The following is an 18,190-nucleotide window of genomic DNA, read 5'->3' as shown; positions in this document are numbered from 1 at the left end:
CAGCCACTGACTTTGTGCCATGGGCATGTTATCTAATCTCTTTGTGCCTTAGTTTCCTTATCTGTAAGATGGGAATGATATTAACAGAATTGACCTCAGAGTAAATGATCTAACATATGCGAATGTTTATAATAGCACCTGGCACAAATGAAGTACTATTTAACTACTAGATTTTCCCTATTAAATGGCAAAAATAGAGGCATGTCTGAGGAGCAAAGCAGACAAATCATTTCAAGAGTGGCTTTTTGCTGTGCTGAAGTCAAAGCTAGCTTTCCTAGCGCCCACTTAATTAAGTCACAGGTCAGAATCATGAGACGTGTGTCTAATATTGCCAGGGGTCTGCTGAAGACACACCGTCCTTCCATCTGGTTCCACCAAGGTGACCAAAGCGACACAGGTTTCTATTCCTGACACATCACATATAGCAGTGTGAACAATGAGTTCTGCCTTTTTCTTTTCCTGTCCACAGCTTTTGTTTGTGTAAGGTTTCTCTGTGTCTGTAGCAGTTATGCCATGGAAGCACCCTGTATGTACTGCCCACATGAATAAGAAAAATCTAAGTCAAGTAACAGAAGTTTAGCAAGCGTCACTCCTGAAATCTCCTGTGGCCTAGATGGTAGACTCCTCTGGCTCCTGGGGATCCCAAAAAACGTGTCCACCCCCCACCCCTCCCCGCCACTATTCGAAGCATGTTGGGGGAGCACTTAGGAGTTCTTTGGAATACATATTCTTAGAAATGCAAGGTTACCTAGAATCCTAGACTTCTGCTGCTGGAAGATGGGGTTAGATACCACATTCAGGTGTGGAATCGGTGTGGCCTAGTGTTGTGTTTCCCCAGCTCCTCATGGGAAGATTTTCTAGCACCCTCACATTTCCCAACCTTTGCACTTGAAAGTAAAATGCTCTTTAAAAAAGTGAAAGGTACCAATGTTTAATAATATACAGTTTCTGTTGCACCTCTTGTTTGGTTCATTCACTTGAAAATTGAAAATAAAGACGGGAGGCCTGGGCCATGCCAAGTAGGCTGCCGGTGGTGGCATTCTTCAGCCTGGCGACCCAGGTTCCACTAGCACCCTGCCTCCCCAGCGCTCCCTGTTCTCCCTTTCCTGGCATGCTTTCTCTCGTTTTACTTTATATTTTTATTGTCTGCTTCTGGCACGAGGATAACCTCCAAGAGATCTGGGATTCTGGCTTATTTTGTTCACTGCCCAATGCTTAGCATCTAGAATAACACCTGATACTCAGGAGGTGATAAGACACAGGTTGCTGAATGACCAAGGTCAATGAGAAAACGCCAAGTTTATGGTCAGAACCCCCAGAATGCCAGTTTTCCTGTTCCTACCCCATCAACGTCATCACCAGAGTATACCACAGCCCTCCTGTCTACTCAGTCCTTTAACTCACCGAGAATCACAGGCAGGAGACAAGGCAAAAGATTCCTAAGCAAATCATTTAAGCATAAAGTGAAAGCAGACATAATCCCATCAGGGGACTCCAAACCTTACACTTCTTTGGAGGGGAGACCCTGATCTCATCTCTTTGCTAGGATGACTGCTCTCCCAGTCAACCACTCCACAACCCCACCCTCAAAGAGCCACCTGCATTCTCCTGCAAGGTTGGTTTAAGTTTTGTTGGAGGTTAGTACTTTCAGAATATCTCGTGGACATATTCAGACACAAAAACAGGGGCAAGAATCCTTTTTACAAGTAAGCACATCTTACATCTCAAATGAATACAAGTACATGAGTTCGAAACACTTTATTTTACTGCACAGATATAATTCAGCCATCTTTTGTGTAAAGGATTGAGAAACTGAAGTAAAACGGTCACTGATGATGGAAAGGTGGGTGAGAGGATGGCTAACAGCCATGTAAAAGAGAATCCAGGATGTCTTAGGATCAGGACACATCATTCCTGTGAAAAGCAAGTACTAAGTCCTACCATTAAGCTCTGATACCAAGCAACTGAATACTTCCCACCCCCCAACCCCCACTGATCCTCCCTCCATTGTCACCCTCTCCTGATGGAATACACACAGGTAAAAAGATGGTGGCTTTTATAAAATCAAGGACCTCTCAGAGACACAAACAGGCAACCCCCCAGGCTTCTGGAGAATCCTACATCAAAAGTGAGTCCCTCCTTCACTTGACTGTCAGCAACAAGGCACAGGAACCGTTTCCTTTTTACTCACCACCCTGTGCCCGGCACCCAGCAAGCACGTCAAGCATATTTGTTAGATAAATGACTTTGTTAATATAGTTTTTGTAATTCTTTGGAGCAATCAGCTCTCCAGCCAAAAGCTCATAAAATCAAAATAGGGCAGTGTCAATGGAACAGGACTAGAAACCAATGGCCCAGTGCAAAGGGCACGCTATTGATAGGAACTCCCCAAACCAAAGCCCACATTCCAGTAATGAGAAGAGCAGTGTCTCCAGTGCAAAGTGTCTCTACAGCCCCAACGAGTAAATATTTCCCCCACTTGCCCCCCACCCAGCTGCCCTTCAAAATTCTTTCTTGAAAAAAGTGCTTCCTTTCCATTAATAAAACCTATTTTAAAAAATAAAAGTGAATTGGACCTGAATCGGAAACAGAATTGAGAATAGATCGCCAAACTAAATCCTTGCAGGATCTCATTTATCTGACAGGTCACTTGAGTAAAAGGACCATTATCCGCGGCTTTTGTACAAATACATTTTCTTCTTCAAGGGTAGAGAGTTTAAATTCCTGTAAGGCACTGCGCACCCACAGACCCAGTTATAAACCTGTGGCTCTCCTCTCCTCGCTCAGTAAGTGAAGACCATCTTTTGAGCACCTTTTAAATAACCTTGAAAAGCCCAAACCTTTTTTTTTTTAAAACCAAGAACTCTGCAGTCAGAAGTCCACCAGGGCAAGATGAACGAAGGGAAATTCGGATTTTGGTTTAACCCACCAGCTTCAAGGGAGTTGGCCACGTTCCCCGAGCAGTACTTGGACACCCCCCCCTCTGGTGTCGCCCCTCCCCCAAGGGAAACGCGCTGCGACGTGGCCACCAGGGCTACCCGTCTAGCCCGTCGGGTGTCGGCGGACGCCCTCGCGGCGGGTGGTGGTGGTGGTGGTGACGGCGGCGGCGGCGATCACAGTCTCTAGAGACAAAGTTCTGTAGTGCACTGACTTCTATCATATTCAGAGTCGGAGTGTCTCAGAACTTTGCCTCAAAAGACCAAACAGCCCGTCTTCCTCCAGAAGTTTCTTCCTGCAGGTGTGCTCCCCCCTACCCCCAGCTAAGACAAAGAAGAATAACTTGTTAAAAGCAATTTAGCTCAGGATGCGACAGATAATGGAACGGGTCATTAATTATGGAAAGTTACTGCCGCAGTCAGCAGGAGCAAATGCCCAACAGAAATGGTGTTTTAACAGCCCGGTACGACAAATTCTGGTCGCAATGTCACAGCAAGCTGGCTGCAGCAATCACACACCCTTCCCCTGCCTTCCAACCCATCCCAGATTAGAACCTATTCCCGATCGAACCCCACCTACTCCTCGGTCCTGCTATTTAAACTTTTGCAAGCAGCTAACTCACTCCATCTAACTTGTGGCAACTTTTTACCTTCCCATCTGGAAAGCTGGTGGGGGAGGGGGGCTGCACGAAGACGAATTCTCGGAGCTGGAAGAGTTAAGCGGGGGGTGTGTGTGGGGGGAGATGAACACAGGCCCGGGAAATGCCCCGCGGACGGGACCGCGCAGGAAAGCAAGGTGGTGCGGGGCCTCCACAGCGGCTCCCCTTCCCCCAGCCATTCCCAACACTCTATTCCCGGTCTTCCCGCAGCCCGCGCCCAGCCCCAGAACTCGAGTCTATGCAGTCCTCTCCCCTCCACTCCACCCACCCACTCTGTGGGATTCTCCCTGCCCCAGTAGGCAGCGAGCTCCCCGCGGACCCCGTATGCACACAACCTTCCCCCTTGCACCCAGCTCCCAACACCACCCCTCCGTTCTGAGCCCCCGCCCTGTACCCCCTGCCCCTGCAGTCTCTGCGGCCATCCTCCCTCCCAACTCCGACAGCCCACTCCCCCTACCTACCGCACCTGAACAGCTGTTGCACCCGTGCAACAGGTCTGGAAAGTGTCTTCCCCACCTTCCCCCCCAACCGCTCGCCACCGTCCCCTACCCTACGACCCCCGAGACTTAGGGCCGGAGGGCAGTGGGGTGCACAGGCGGCTGCCGAAGTGCGGGGTGCCCAGAGGCGCCGGGGACTGGGGGCGGGTGGTCGGGCTCCGGTGTCCCAGGGCCGGGGCGCCCTCCCGCGTGGCCCCTCCTGCGCCCGCCGCAAGCTCCCCAGCCTGCCCCTCCAGCACCGGCAGCCAGGCATTCCCGGGCGGGCTCCCCCCCTCGCGCTCCGCTCCGCTCCCTTCCATCTTGACTTTTGCCGACGTGGAAATTTTGGGTTTGGAGACGACCTGCGCTCTTATTGGCTGCCGGCGGGCGGGGTCGGAGGTCACGGCTGCTCTCGCTATTCCGCGCCAAGGGGAGCCGCACAGCGGCTCGTGTCATGTCAGCAGGTTCCCTCCGCCTCCCCGGGGTCACGTGCGCCCCGGGCAGGCCCTGGAGCCACCTCCTTATGCAAATAGAGCTGCCGCGCGGGGCTGGGGGCGGGGCGGAGGCGGGAGTGGGCGGGGGCGCGCGGGGCGGGGGCGGGGCCTCGGCTCGCCGGCCGGACCGGGGGAGGGGCCGGGAGGGGCGGGGTGCTCCAGGTGCCCACCTGGCTCGGCGTCCCGGCCCGCCCCCCTTGCCACCCCACTCCACCCCGGACCCCCTACCCTTTCTACCTCTAGTGAGTCTTCAGGACCTCGTCCCCAGCCCGCCCCGCAGGGCCTGAGGAGCCGGGTTTTGTAAGGTGCCCCTCACTGCCGGCTTCCTCCGGAGTCCCTTCCACCAGACCCGAGCCGAGCCCTGTTGGGCCTCATGTCTCCTGGGCCGGGAAAGAGGAGGCAGCGAGGCTGCCTGCAGGGCAGAGAACGAAATGGAAACCTCGGGGGAGGGCAGTTTCCTCCTTTGGCAGGGAGTTGAGAGAACTAATAGCGAGATTCCCGGTAAGAGAATTCTAGGACAAAGCAAAATCAAGAATTCATCGGGGTTAAAAGTACTCCCTTTTAATTGCCTTCCACCCCACCCCCAATAAAAAAGAGGCCAAAATACTAAAAGTAAAAGTACCACTCCTGATTTTTTTTTTTTAACACGTCTACAAGGACTAACCGAAAGGCCGGTCCATCTCCACCCCGTCCTCTGCTGAGTACTGGGCAGCCGAGGGTGGAACACAGGACGCGTTCTCCTCTCTACATCTGGGTGGAGCTGTGACTTGAGGAGCTCAGAATTTCGTGAGAAGTCACGGGGCACGTAAAAGGAATCAATTCTTAACGTGGTTCCCCAAGCATGCCAAGAAAGGTGCTTTTCTAGAAAGAAAGGGAATCGATGAATGGCCCACATGACCAGGACCTCTTCCTTCCCTCCCCCTTCCCCAAGGAAAAGAAAGTAACAGCAATGCAAAGGTAGACCCCATATTATAAATGCTGACTCTGATGGTTATTGTAAGATCTGCCAGCTTTTAGTCACCAAGGAAAAGGAAAGGGGCTGCATTTTTAAAAATATAAATCTTTCTCACAATTGGCCTAGTTATTTTTTCCTTCCTATAATAAAATATCTGTGTCATCTTTATCATGTTTCTATCATAAGTCTGACCGAATGATACAGAAAAGCAAAAGATACATTTTCATGGGAAGATTCTTACCTGTAAAATTCTTCCCATCCTCTCTTCTTAATTTACTCTCTCCTTCTCCCCATTTCCCCCATGGAAAGATAAATCATTGCTCCTTCCAACTGTTTTATCCTCAAGGATCTTTTCCACTCTCCATTCTCTTTGCTCTGCACACTTGGTTTATCTGACCCTTCCCAGGTTTGCAGGGGCCTCTCCCCTGGCATTGTCTCGTCCAGCATCGCCCCCCCCCCCACCGCCTCCCGTCCTCGGCCAAGGCCTGCCGGCAGTGCTTGCTGGGCCTCGGAGTTGGTCCCGGCTCTGCCGCTTGCTCTGTTGTGTGCACTGGAATATTGATTTTTCAGTGTGTGCGTGCCGGCTCTGTAAAAATCAATATTTCAGTAGCTCGAGCACAGCGCAGGGCAGTGTAATGGAGCCGGCCTGCTGATGTAACATGTGGGGTCCACCCTCAGCGATTGAGATCAGTCAGAAAATGGCAGTGTGTTTTCCTATTTCATTGTTTGCTTCAGAGAGAAGGAAGGAATTTGCATACCGTTGTGTACATCAAATTCCAGGACAGAGTAACAGTGCTGTTGGGTGACATGCGAACCAAGTTAGAAAGTTATGTTCTTAGGCAAAAATGTGATGGAAACGTCCGATTATCCGCTCTAAGAACTCCTACGGTAAGACATTGGAGAAGGGGAAGTTATTGTCTGCCTCGATCCTACCAAATTTCACAATGAGAAAATAAAAACAGGCTCACTCCAGGAAAGGACTAGAGTTCATCTTTTAATACTGGATATACGGATCATTATTAATCTACAGCCCCTAAAATATGCTTTTGATTAATGAGGACAAGAGATTTCTGGCATGATTTGAAGAAAAAAAAAATAATTGTACCAACTTAGGGGCCATCCTCATGACATTTGCAGCAGATGTGGAAAGATGCTGGGCGTAGAGTCAGGCCAGTGGGTTCTGGCCAGACATGGCCCACTGGGGATGCCTTTCTAATCTTTTCACTTCTCTGAGCCTCAGGGACTTTACAAATTAAAGGGTTATACTAAATGACCTCTAAATACTCTCTAGCTCTAACACCAAAGATTCTACAGAAAAAAAAAAAAGTATATATATATATATAAAATAGTTAAAACCTTCAAAAACAAAAATAAAATATTTTTCTTATTTCACGGATAAGAAAAATAGACTAATACCAGAAGTGTTGCAGAAACAGAAGATAGATACGTTCCTGCTCTCAGCTGTGTATTTTACTTTCTTTTAAATTATATTCCAGTGCAATCTTATGAGGGTAATTTGGCCATTTTTTAAAATGCACTTCTTTTGACCTAGCATTTCTAAGAGTTTTTCCTAAAGAAATTATTAATATCACTGGAAAGATGTTTATCATTGCCAATTTTAGAATACTGAAACATTAGAAACAATGTAAGTATCCAATAATAGGGGATGTATTAGATAAAATATGGTATTTATTCAGTGGGACACAACTATTTAATATGGTGGTGTTGAATGGATATTAAAATAATATCAAAGATTTGCATTTATTGAAATGCATGTACTGTTTAAATCTCTATCTATGTATATCTCATCATGGTAAAGGAGCCAGATGGCTTGAGTTCAAATTGTTGTGGTCCAAGTGTGGGTTGGAAAAGAATTTCCAGACACAAGGCAGAAGATAGAGTTTATTAAAGAGAAGGGTCACTGCAAGAAACTTTCTGTGGGCCGACTTCCTGGTAGCCAGGGAAGGTCGACAATGAGCTTGGGTTGCTTGTCTGTTTTTAATAGCCAGGGAACCTGCAAGACATCTGCTGACTGGGCAGAGTATATATACTTTCAGTGTGCTGAGCGGGAGAAAAACAGGGCAAATGTCTTTCCTTATATGGGATGGGAAAGGGACAGGGCATGCTGCTTGGGAGGGGGGCTCTGGTTCATTGCAATGGTCACATCGTGACAGAGCGATAGGAGTCCTGTAACTGTTTGTTCCAGCAATATTGGCCCTTTGAGTTTATCTTGTTCTTTGTCCTTGGAGCACACCACACAAATCTCTGTCTATCACTAACTAGCCATGTGGCTGTGATCAGCTATAAACTAAGTATATTAGTTTTCTATGGCTGCTGTAACAAGGTACCACAAACTTGGTGGCTTAAGGCAACACAGATGTATTATCTTACAGTTCTGGAGATAGTCCCCAAATGGCTTTCACTGGGCCAAAATCTCCCCTATGGAGGCTCAAGGGGAGAATCTGTCTGCTTGCCTTTTCTAGAGGCTGCCTGCATTCCTTGTCTGGTGGCCCCTTCCTCCATCTTCAGAGCACAGCACTCCAATCTCTGCTTTTGTCGTCACATCTCTCGGTAGACCCTCACCCTCCTGCCTCCTTTTGAAAAGGATCTTTGTGATTACACTGGGCCCACCTGGATAATCCAGGATATTCTCTCCATCTCAAGATTCTTAATTATCTGAAAAGTTCCTGCTGCCATGTAAGGTAACAGATTCACAGGTTCCAGAGGTTAGGATGGGGACAACTTTGGAGCCATTATTCTGTCTATCACCTAGGGCTAAAATCAAGATGTCAACAGGGTGGTGGCCCTTTCTGGAGACTCTAAGGGAGAATTTGTCTTCTTGCCTTTTCCAGCTTCTAGAGGCTGCCTGCATTGCTTGGCTATGGTCCCCTTCCTTATTCTTTAAAGCCAGCAACGGCTGGTGGAGTCTTTTTCAGACTGTATCACTCCCACACTGACTTTTCTGTCTCCCTCTTCTACATTTAAGAACCCTTGTGATTACATGGAGCCCAGCCGGGTAACCCAGGATAATTTCCCTATTTTAAGGTCAGCTCATTAGCAACCTTAATTCCATCTGCTACCTTAATTCTCCTTTGATGTGTAACATAACATTACTATGCATTATTAATGGCAATATAGAGTACAACTCTCTTTGCAACATTATTGCAAGCTATTTTTTAAAATCAGTTAAATAAATGAGAGGCAAGAGTTCTTCCACTTAAGACTACTTTTAACTTCTCAGTGGAGGACTATCTTGGATAAATTCAAGATACAGGGAATTACTGCAGGACTTTATAGTCGGAGGGAGTGGGGAGAGCAATAGAAGGATTTAACTTTTGTAAGGTTTTTATTTCTTCATTCTCACCATCAACAGAGTATTGAAAGGGTCAATGAAACAACATCAGGTCTATTACCGTAGCCTTAGCTGGTGTCTATAACCCATCCTACGTACAGTTATCTTCCTAGAGCACAACTTTGCCCATTCCTTTAATAAATGTGTCTATTATGTGCAAAGCATTGTACTAGACTTGGGAGAGGATTTAAAGACAACCAGAATAGCTGCTTTTCGGGCTTCCCTGGTGGTGCAGTGGTTAAGAATCTGCCTGCCAAAGCAGGGAACATGGGATCGAGCCCCGGTTTGGGAAGATCCCACATGCTGCAGAGCAACTAAGCCTGTGCACCACAACTACTGAGCCTGTGCTCTAGAGCCTGCGAGCCACATCTACTGAAGCCTGTGCGCCTAGAGCCCGTGCTCCGCAACAAGAGAAGCCACCACAAGGAGAAGCCCACGCACTGCATCAAAGAGTAGCCCCAGCTCGCTGCAACTAGAGAAAAGCCTGCGCGAAGCAACGAAGACCCAACCAGCCAAAAATAAATAAATAAGTGACAGCCATAAAAAAGAATGAAATATTGCCGTTTGCAGCAACATGGACAGACCTCGAGATTATCATACTAGGTGAAGTATGTCAGGCAGAGAAAGACAAGTATCATTTGATATCACTTCTATGTGAAATCTAAAGAAATGATATAAATGAACTTATTTACAAAATAGAAACAGAATCACAGACATAGAAAACAAACTTATGATTACCAAAGGGGAAAGGGGAGGGGAGGGATAAATTAGAAGTATGGGATTAATAGACAAACACTATATATAAAATAGATAAACAACAAGGTCCTACCATATAGCACAGGGCAGTATCTTATAATAACCTATCATGGAAAAGAATCTGAAGCTGTACACCTGAAACTAACACAATATTGTAAATCAACTATAGTTTAATAAATAAAATTTTAAAAAGAAAACAAAATGAGTGAGATTTGGACATGCAGAAATTATAATAATAAACATTTAATGAGTGCTTACTCTGCATCCGGCTCTGCCCTAGTGCTTTGCATATAATAAATGATGTAGCATACACAGTCCAATGAGGCTTCACTATTACCCCTCTTCTGCAGGAGAGTACACTGAGGTACCCAGGATCAAACAACGTGCCAGAGGTTGCCCAGCTAAGAAGTGGAGACCTGGGATTTGAACCCAGACGATATCCGTCTAGCGCCCACACCTTTTGCGTCTCAGGTTAGAGGAGAGAACCTTCCAGGAGGCAGGAATAGCAGAAACAGATAGGAGAGCAGAGGTACAAACATAAGGGGAAGGGAATAATGTCAGGTAGGTACTTTGAATGCCAGACTAAGGGCTCTGAACTTGACTTAGGAGGCTTTGGGGCACCAAAGATTCTTGAAAATGGGGCTTTGTCATGGGATTCTGTGGACTTCCAGGTACTGCAGGGATGTAGGGAATTACCATTGAAAGCATGGTCCATTCCTCCAAGACAGTGTGCTGCTCTTCCCCTCCTAAAGAACAAATCACTTTCTATCTAGTACTCAAGTTGTGGTGTATAGACTAGAGGCTCCAAGGAGGAGCCTCTCATTCTCATTTTCCATCTCCCGTGGCAACTGGCGGAATGCACACTTTAGGCACTTGGGTATTTGTGGAATGAGTAGATATTATACTAGGTTTTTCCTTATCAAATTGCCAGTATTTGTCCCTTTTTGACCTACAAAAATGGCAATTAATTATGGTTTCAACCTATTTTAAGGTATTTAATTAAAATACACAGAGATTGACTAATGTTAAAATTCAAGTACACCACTGTTAAAGACATTAAAGTAGGCATTAGAAGATGTGTATGGGACTATTGTTTGGTTACAAACAATGTTGTACAGAATTTAAACCAGAATATATGTATATGTATGTAAATATTATACTATATTGTATATATACACATGTATTGGCTTGGCCAAAAAGTTCATTCGAGTTTTTCCATAAGCTCTTAGGGAAAAACTCAAATGAACTTTTTGGCCAACCTAATACATATATTGTACATATATGTATCTGTAATATACATATATATTAGCATATTGTAGAATATGTGTAGAGAGAGCGAGAGAAAGAGACATAAAGCCCTGTCTATAGGTTGTTTATGGAAGGAATATTATGCAGGCAATCTGATCCTGAGGTCAAATCAGAAGCACAAATTCCATTCAAATCAGGTTTATAAACTTGGGGGAAAGCTCAGTACAGTAGATCAAAAATGAAGGGGAAGAAAGAGAAACAAGAAAATTAGATAAACTTTATCCAGTAGTTGATGTCTGATACAGTGTTTCATAGGGGATTCTTTCTCCATGGTAAGAAGTCATTTTTAGCTACTTTCAACCAAGAAGTTAGGACATTTTAATAGTTAGGTCTGTGTCACATTAGAGATGATGTCACCAATCAGAGGAAAAAGAGGAGCTGACGTCAGTGTCCCTCATAAAGCCAAAGAGATCTGCCCACCCGGGAACCTTCTTGCTGACCAGGGCTGCTTCCACAGAGGGTCAAGCACCAAAGCTAAGCCCCCAAGGGTGGCCGTCATTTGTACAGCTTACGTAACGGCAGTGAACAAGTGACTCAGACAGCATGAGTAAAGTGTGTAGCGTGCAGCCCAGACTTCGCAGCCACCGCCAAATTTCCAGTGAGGAGTTTATATGTACACAAGAATCACAGTTCAAGGAGAAGGGGAATTTAAAGTAGATGGAAACACAGCTCAAAATCCTGCCCAGCAAGTCTCTTATTCCATATGTTTGCTTAGTTAAATTGAACAGGAGATTGTAAGAGACGATTTATTCCTGAAAGCAGCTCAGACCTGCTTGTTGCTTGCTGACTCTCCTGAAACAGACCTATTAGTGGGAAAGATCGTTCCTAAAGAGTCTTTGCAAAATGAAGTGCTCTGAACTAAATATTCAGTAGAGATAATTATTTCCAAGGTAGAGGAAGTAGAGAAGCTGGACTAGACTGTGAATCACTTAACTTTCTATTTGCACACAAAGAATCCTCACTTCCAAGGTCTGAAAGCAGAGCCAAATTGAAGGGCAAAAGTTCCCCCTAAATTCAAACAACTTTGATCAAATGGCGTCAGGTGTTATCTTGCGTTTACAAATCACTGGGAAATTCTGTTAGAAATCTCAAACGATTTAACTTTTCTAACACCATAGTCAGAAAAAACTCAGCCTCTAGTCTTTAAACTTCATAATCAGTATGGATGTTACCCCTCAGATGCTGATCTTATAAAGTGGAATCTACCATGTGCTTCCTAATATAAGCCCCCTTAACAGCACCTTTTGAAGATCAACCTCCCACCCTGACCAAAACCACACATACAAGTACCCTCAACCTCTCTTTAAATCTCTCAATTTTGTGTCTGTGGAAATATAGTACATTCCTAATAGAATTGTTCTTCCTTTTCTCCAGGTTCTCAGGAGTTTTCTTTTCAAGGGAAGAGAGATTTGGGGGATCAGTTCTCTTAGCTGGGGTATCTTGCAGAGTCTTATCTTCAGTTGCTTGCAATCCTACAAAGCATGGTGACCCCTACCGGGCACCCCAGTTCGTTACTCTTGTTTTGTTCCCTCCCCTCAATTCAGTTCCTCCTGCTCTAACATAAGAGAGACTGTTTTTCTAGAAGCCCTTCTTTCTGGGAGACCTCAGAAACCCCAAGGACTCAGGAAAGCCATAGAGCACAGACTTGTAAAAGGAGACGCCAATTCTAAGGTCTTAGAACCCTCTCCCCTGATTTTCAGGCTACTGGATACCTCATTTCCTGTTCAGATTTCCGTTGGGGCTAAGAGGTCTGGACAAGCGCCCTTTTCCTGGCCTTTATAACTTTCCTCTTCTCTGTTTCTCTCTGCTCCAAAGAGCTTTTCTTCTCCTTTAGTGATAAAATAATGATATAGCCACCCTTCTGGAAGAATGCCTGGAACTCTATGAAATAACATACCCACCTCCACACTCGGGCTCCCCACCTCTCTTACCTTTCTTCTGATCATCTAACAATATATGTTTACTCAATGTTTTTCCTCCCCACTCTCCCAAAACTGTAAGCCGCCTGAGGGTGGGGACTTGTCTTTTATTGCTGTGTCCCCAGAGGCCAATACACACATATTGTAGGCAATCTATAAATGTCTGTTGAATGAATGAATAAATGTGGCTAGATTGGATGATATAAATGAAGAGAGTGAAGAACAAACTTACATAAAACATCTTTTCCAGTACTTTTTCATGTAACAGTGTGATGAATATCTGGCAAAGGGTTATAGAATTACCCAATGGGTGTTAAAACTGTCAAGGACGTTCTGAACCCATCCCTCAATAAAGCAGGGAAAAAAGGGACTTTTGCTTTCAGACATATAGTGTAGCCTGACTTTCTTTGCGGGGATTTTTTTATTTTTTAAAGAAATAATCTTTAAACAAATATGTGAAGCATTGTTATGTAAAACAGAGAATATGGAGTAATATTATCAAACAATGAGTTTTTCTTTCTTTGAATACCTCAACCACCAACAACCAGATATACCTCTTAAAGTAATTTGATTATCTTTCTGGAGAAAAGTCACTTTCACCAAAGATCATATGAAGAGTACATGTGACTTTTTAAGCAATATCCTTTAAACTATTGGCTACAGAATCATACGGTACTTTCTAAAAGGTTCAGAACTAGTCGGAAAGCTTGTTTCTCTAAAAAAATGAAAGAAGAGGGAAAGGAAGAAGAATATGTTACAACCTCATTTAAGCTTCCAGAAGGATTCACCTCTTATAATTTTATTTCTCCATACACTGTCAATGCCACACTAAAGTGTTTGATGTACTCAGGATCAAGAAATCTCTTGTTAAATCAAAAGCTGATAAGGGCATTATAAATGTAGCTGCATTCAAATTTACTAACCTATACAGCAGGGATAACTCTGCTCTGGATTCAATTTTGCATATTAAGTATGAGTTGCACTATTGGAGCTGGCACTGATCCTCAGGCTTATTTCTACCCACTGATGGGATTTTGATTGCCAGATTCAATGACATCAACACTCCAACCAGTGGAGGAAAGCCTTTCACACGAGGCAGAACACAGCTGCTCCAGTGTCCTGCTCTTCCCGCCTGGAATTCCAACTTTCTTTTGAATTACCAGGCACCATTCCGTTGCTTTCTCCTTTATGCTTCAGTAACACTTTCACAAATCTCTCTAGAGCACCTATCACAGTGTTTTGAGATCAATAATTTACATCCAGGATCACTGCTAACCCATAGGGCACCTTTGTATGAATTAGAAAAAGACACCCATTCCTCTGGGAGAGTCAGAGAAAGATGGGATAACACCAACTATGTATTTTTATAAAGTTCCGGAGAAAAATTAGGGCAGAGAGGACACTCATCTTCCCTATTCCTGTGCCCACACTTCCACCACAAAATAGGAGAGGGATCCGTCAACAACAATATTTTTCATTGCTTAGTTCAATTGCGAGATATAACACTATCTTGTTAACAATAGTGAAAGTTTTCCTGTAAAGACCGAATGTCTTCCAGAATAAATGGAACCCGGTCAACATTTTGCATGAAAGAGATTTTTTTAGAGACAAGACATGATTTTCAAGTGTGTGCCCTGCTGGTTGTCAGCTATTCAGTGACCTCTCACTGTTTTGGACCTGGTCTTCTATCTTGGGCGTTCCACGAAAACAAGAGGGAAAAATGGAACGGTGCTTTTCTCTTGTGCCTGAGACTGTCTAAAAATACCCTTGATCTATTCTCCCTCCTGCACACTCTTCGGAACGCGGAGAGGGAATGAAGAGAGGCGTGAGAAGGGGCTGAGAGGCATTTCCTACTGGGATCTCAACAATATCCTGACAACACGGTCTGGATGCCTTGGAATACTGCTTGCTTTTCTCCTTGATCTTGGCCAGTAATGGTGATAGCCACCAACGTGTACTCTCTCTGGAGAGTCCTCTTCTCAGTAGGCTAAAGGCTTACCCCGACCAAGGGGAGAGCTGCACAAGCTCTTCTAGTCCCATTTTCTCAACCAAGCTTGAAGCACTTTGATATATACTAGTATGCATACTAGTATGACCAGGAGTGCCTGTTTCAGGGAATCTTAGGTTTTAACCCTAGAGATAATCTATCTCAGTGTTTTCAGACTTCTTCGACTTCACCTCATAGTAAGAGGTGAAGCATTGCACCTCTCATTGCAACGTTGTACACACATAACTATATAAACATAGGTTTATATAGTTTATATAAACTATAGTTTATGTGTACACACATAACTATATAAACATAAGTTTAACTAAAAAGCTTTTCTGGAAACAATATTTAGTCATATGACATGCAATGCACCCTAATATTTTCTATGCTATTATATATATATATATTTTTTTAATTCTGATCACAACTCACTAGATTGATTTCATGATTCACTAATGGGCTGGGGCCAACAGTTTGAGAATCACCGATCTACTTTAATCCCCTACGTTGTAGAGCAGGAAATCAAGGTCAAGAAAGGTTAAGCAATCTGGACAAGCTTACAGAGCCACTGCCTGCTGGCAGAACCAGGGCCAAAACCCAGGTAGCGAAATCATCTAACTTAGCTAATTATTAATGATAAACACTCTTCTTGCAAAAAGATGAGCAAGTGCTGTGCTAGTACTGTGAAGGGTGCGTGCTGTTACAAAACACATAGATCTTCTTTTTGAACAGTGGAAAATTAAAGTCGCTCAAAGAAGAACTAAATAGAATGTCACCCCCCAAATCCTCACACACATATCATTTTTCAGTCGCAAACTCCAGTTGTCTAGAGGGCTAAGTCTTTCTACATATTTAAACACACACATCTGTGTGTGTGTGTGTGGGGTGTGTGTGTGTGTGTGTGTGTGTGTGTGTGTGTGTGTGTAGTGGGTTTGTTTGTTTTACGAATGTTTTAAATTACATCTGCTGCTTGGCTCCAATTTGCTGGCTCATGTACACTTCCTCTCACTGAAATCTATAATGCAATAGAAAAAACCCCGAGCAACCAGTCCTTCCAAAGATCTTTAGTGAAGCCTGCTTGGTCAAAGAAGCGCCGGTGGGCATCTCTGTGATCTCAGTTACACTAGGGGACTCTATGGAGGTATGAGTAAGAGGGTGGGCTGCAGCTGGGATCTAGAGACATCTGGTAATAGTACGAGTCTAGAACAGGCTCAGCAAAGCTCAGCAACCTCACAGCCCATCATTATTGGATGGTTTACCCTCAAGGGCTGCATGCACAGTAACTGCAGTTGACTCTGACCTCATTACCTCTCTAAGAGTAGTATTTCCATTAAGATAAGTTAGTCTTTAAAAACAAAGCCCTAAATTTCAGCAACCAGCATACTTTCCTTCAATAAGGCATGCGTGCCTTCCTGTTCCACCTATTTTTATCCTGGGGTTTTTTCGTTTTTTGTGTTTTTTTAAAAAAAGCCTACTCCAGCCAAAGCAAATACTATCTTCATCTCTCTCATTAGAAGGAAGACTGGTCTCCAGCCTGCCCAGGATACGGAACTGAAGATGCAGCGGGCTGATTTTGCCCGTGGCTTTTTTTTTCATTGATATGGTCCCTGTTCCTTGGTTCATGTGTCAGCTGATGAAAGCAGCAATGACCTTTTCCAACAATTGGCCTCTGTCTTTACATTGGCTTTCTGCACTTGACTGGGAGCCATGAAGATCACCTTAAGGGCACCTTTCAACCTATTCCTGTGAAATGGCAACAGAACAGAAAATGACACAGAAGTAAAGGGACACTGAGGAATAGATACAGGTCCTTTTAGCTTGTGAATGTGAAAATGTCACAGGTCCCTTCTGAGCATGTTCCAGCTGGAGGCAAAAAACCACTTTGGGATAAACATGTGGACCACATGTGCAGAAGCACTGAAAATTAGGTATGAAAGTTATCTATGCAAAATTACCACAAAAATTCCTGCTGTGATCATTATGAAATTACCTTGGAGTGTGGATTTCTGGCTCACTTTCCAAGCTACGCAACTTCTTTAATAAAACCCCTAGGCAACATTATACCCTCTCCCGTTGGTCTTACCTCAGCATAGCACAGTAAATGTCATGTCTCTTCCAAGCCCTAAATGCTAGGACAACTGTGTAAGAAGTGATTCCCTTTTGGCGGGATAGGAAGAATAAATCAGAGGGTTTGATTATAATCTTTAAAACTCAATTTTTAAAAACTGGTATGTTTCTGTACTTTCTAAAGACAGACATCTTAAATAGTGCTTACATTTGTTTTGGCAGACACATGGGTGACTCTTGCAATGGGCAGTCTTCCATATCCGTATTTATGACAAATATGTCAGAATGTAATCCATCCCAATGTCTATGAAGGGATCAACATTTACAACTTATCATTTCCCTCTCATTATGTTGCTTTATTTCTTTTCAAAGACAGACGTAGAAATTGCCATGAGATGGAGAATAATCAATACTCAGAAGAAAACATAATACCAACTCTTCTACCTGAATAAAAGTATGGTATCTGTAATGTTTGTTTCATTTCTCACCTACTCTTTGAGTGATGCAATGTAACTCATCACAACTCAATACAATCAAGGAGGTGGCATTTCACAGGAATGACTACTAGTATGGAGGAGAGGAGGTCCCAGAGGTCAGATCCGCTACTGATGACAGTAGCAATTCAGTGACATTAAAAAAAAATTAAGGGACTTCCCTGGTGGCGCAGTGGTTGAGAGTCCGCCTGCCGATGCAGGGGACACGGGTTCGTGCCCCGGTCTGGGAAGATCCCACATGCCGCAGAGCGGCTGGGCCCTTAAGCCATGGCTGCTGAGCCTGCACATCCAGAGCCTGTGCTCCGCAACGGGAGAGGCCACAACAGTGAGAGGCCCGCGTACTGCAAAAAAAAAAAAAAAAAAAAAAAAAATTAAGTACCATTTCCAAAAGGATAGTTACCTTTAAAGAAATAATATTGTCTTTTTGTTGACTTTAATGCTCTAGTTCATCCCCAACAGATAGATGCAGTGAAGAGCCTGTATCTGTACTGTGAACAATACACTTCCTTTAATGTCAGTCCCGGGTGAAATGAACCCAGCCAGGAAGAGCACAACAATCTCTCCAATTTTAATAATCAACAGTTCTCCAAAAAGCAGACTTGTGATTGTTGTTATCCCAGCAAGTTGGTCGTTTACAAATGGATTGTGTCCAAAAATTTCAACTGTATATTTGGATTACAGAGTGTCGAGTATAGGTGCTCGTCTAAGCAATATAAAACTGATAGGTTCCCGGAACAACCCATAGACATCTGTTTCCTTCATGTTTTGCTGATGGTGTTGGGAG

General features: G+C 44.3%; 1 long non-coding RNA gene across 1 annotated transcript in view; it reads left to right on the top strand.

Moving 5' to 3' along the window:
* Nucleotides 1-17,332, top strand: part of LOC132524214 (uncharacterized) — a 30,268-nt gene extending 12,936 nt beyond the window's left edge. The window contains exons 2-3 of the long non-coding RNA XR_009541823.1: nt 16,360-16,773; nt 17,285-17,332. This is a non-coding gene — a long non-coding RNA (uncharacterized LOC132524214). The remainder of the gene's footprint in view (nt 1-16,359; nt 16,774-17,284) is intronic.
* The last annotated feature ends 858 nt before the right edge of the window (nt 17,333-18,190 follow it).

Source organism: Lagenorhynchus albirostris, chromosome 8 (assembly GCF_949774975.1).
Source record: "Lagenorhynchus albirostris chromosome 8, mLagAlb1.1, whole genome shotgun sequence".
Lineage (NCBI taxonomy): Eukaryota > Metazoa > Chordata > Mammalia > Artiodactyla > Delphinidae > Lagenorhynchus > Lagenorhynchus albirostris.
This window is presented reverse-complemented; position numbering and strand designations above follow the sequence as displayed.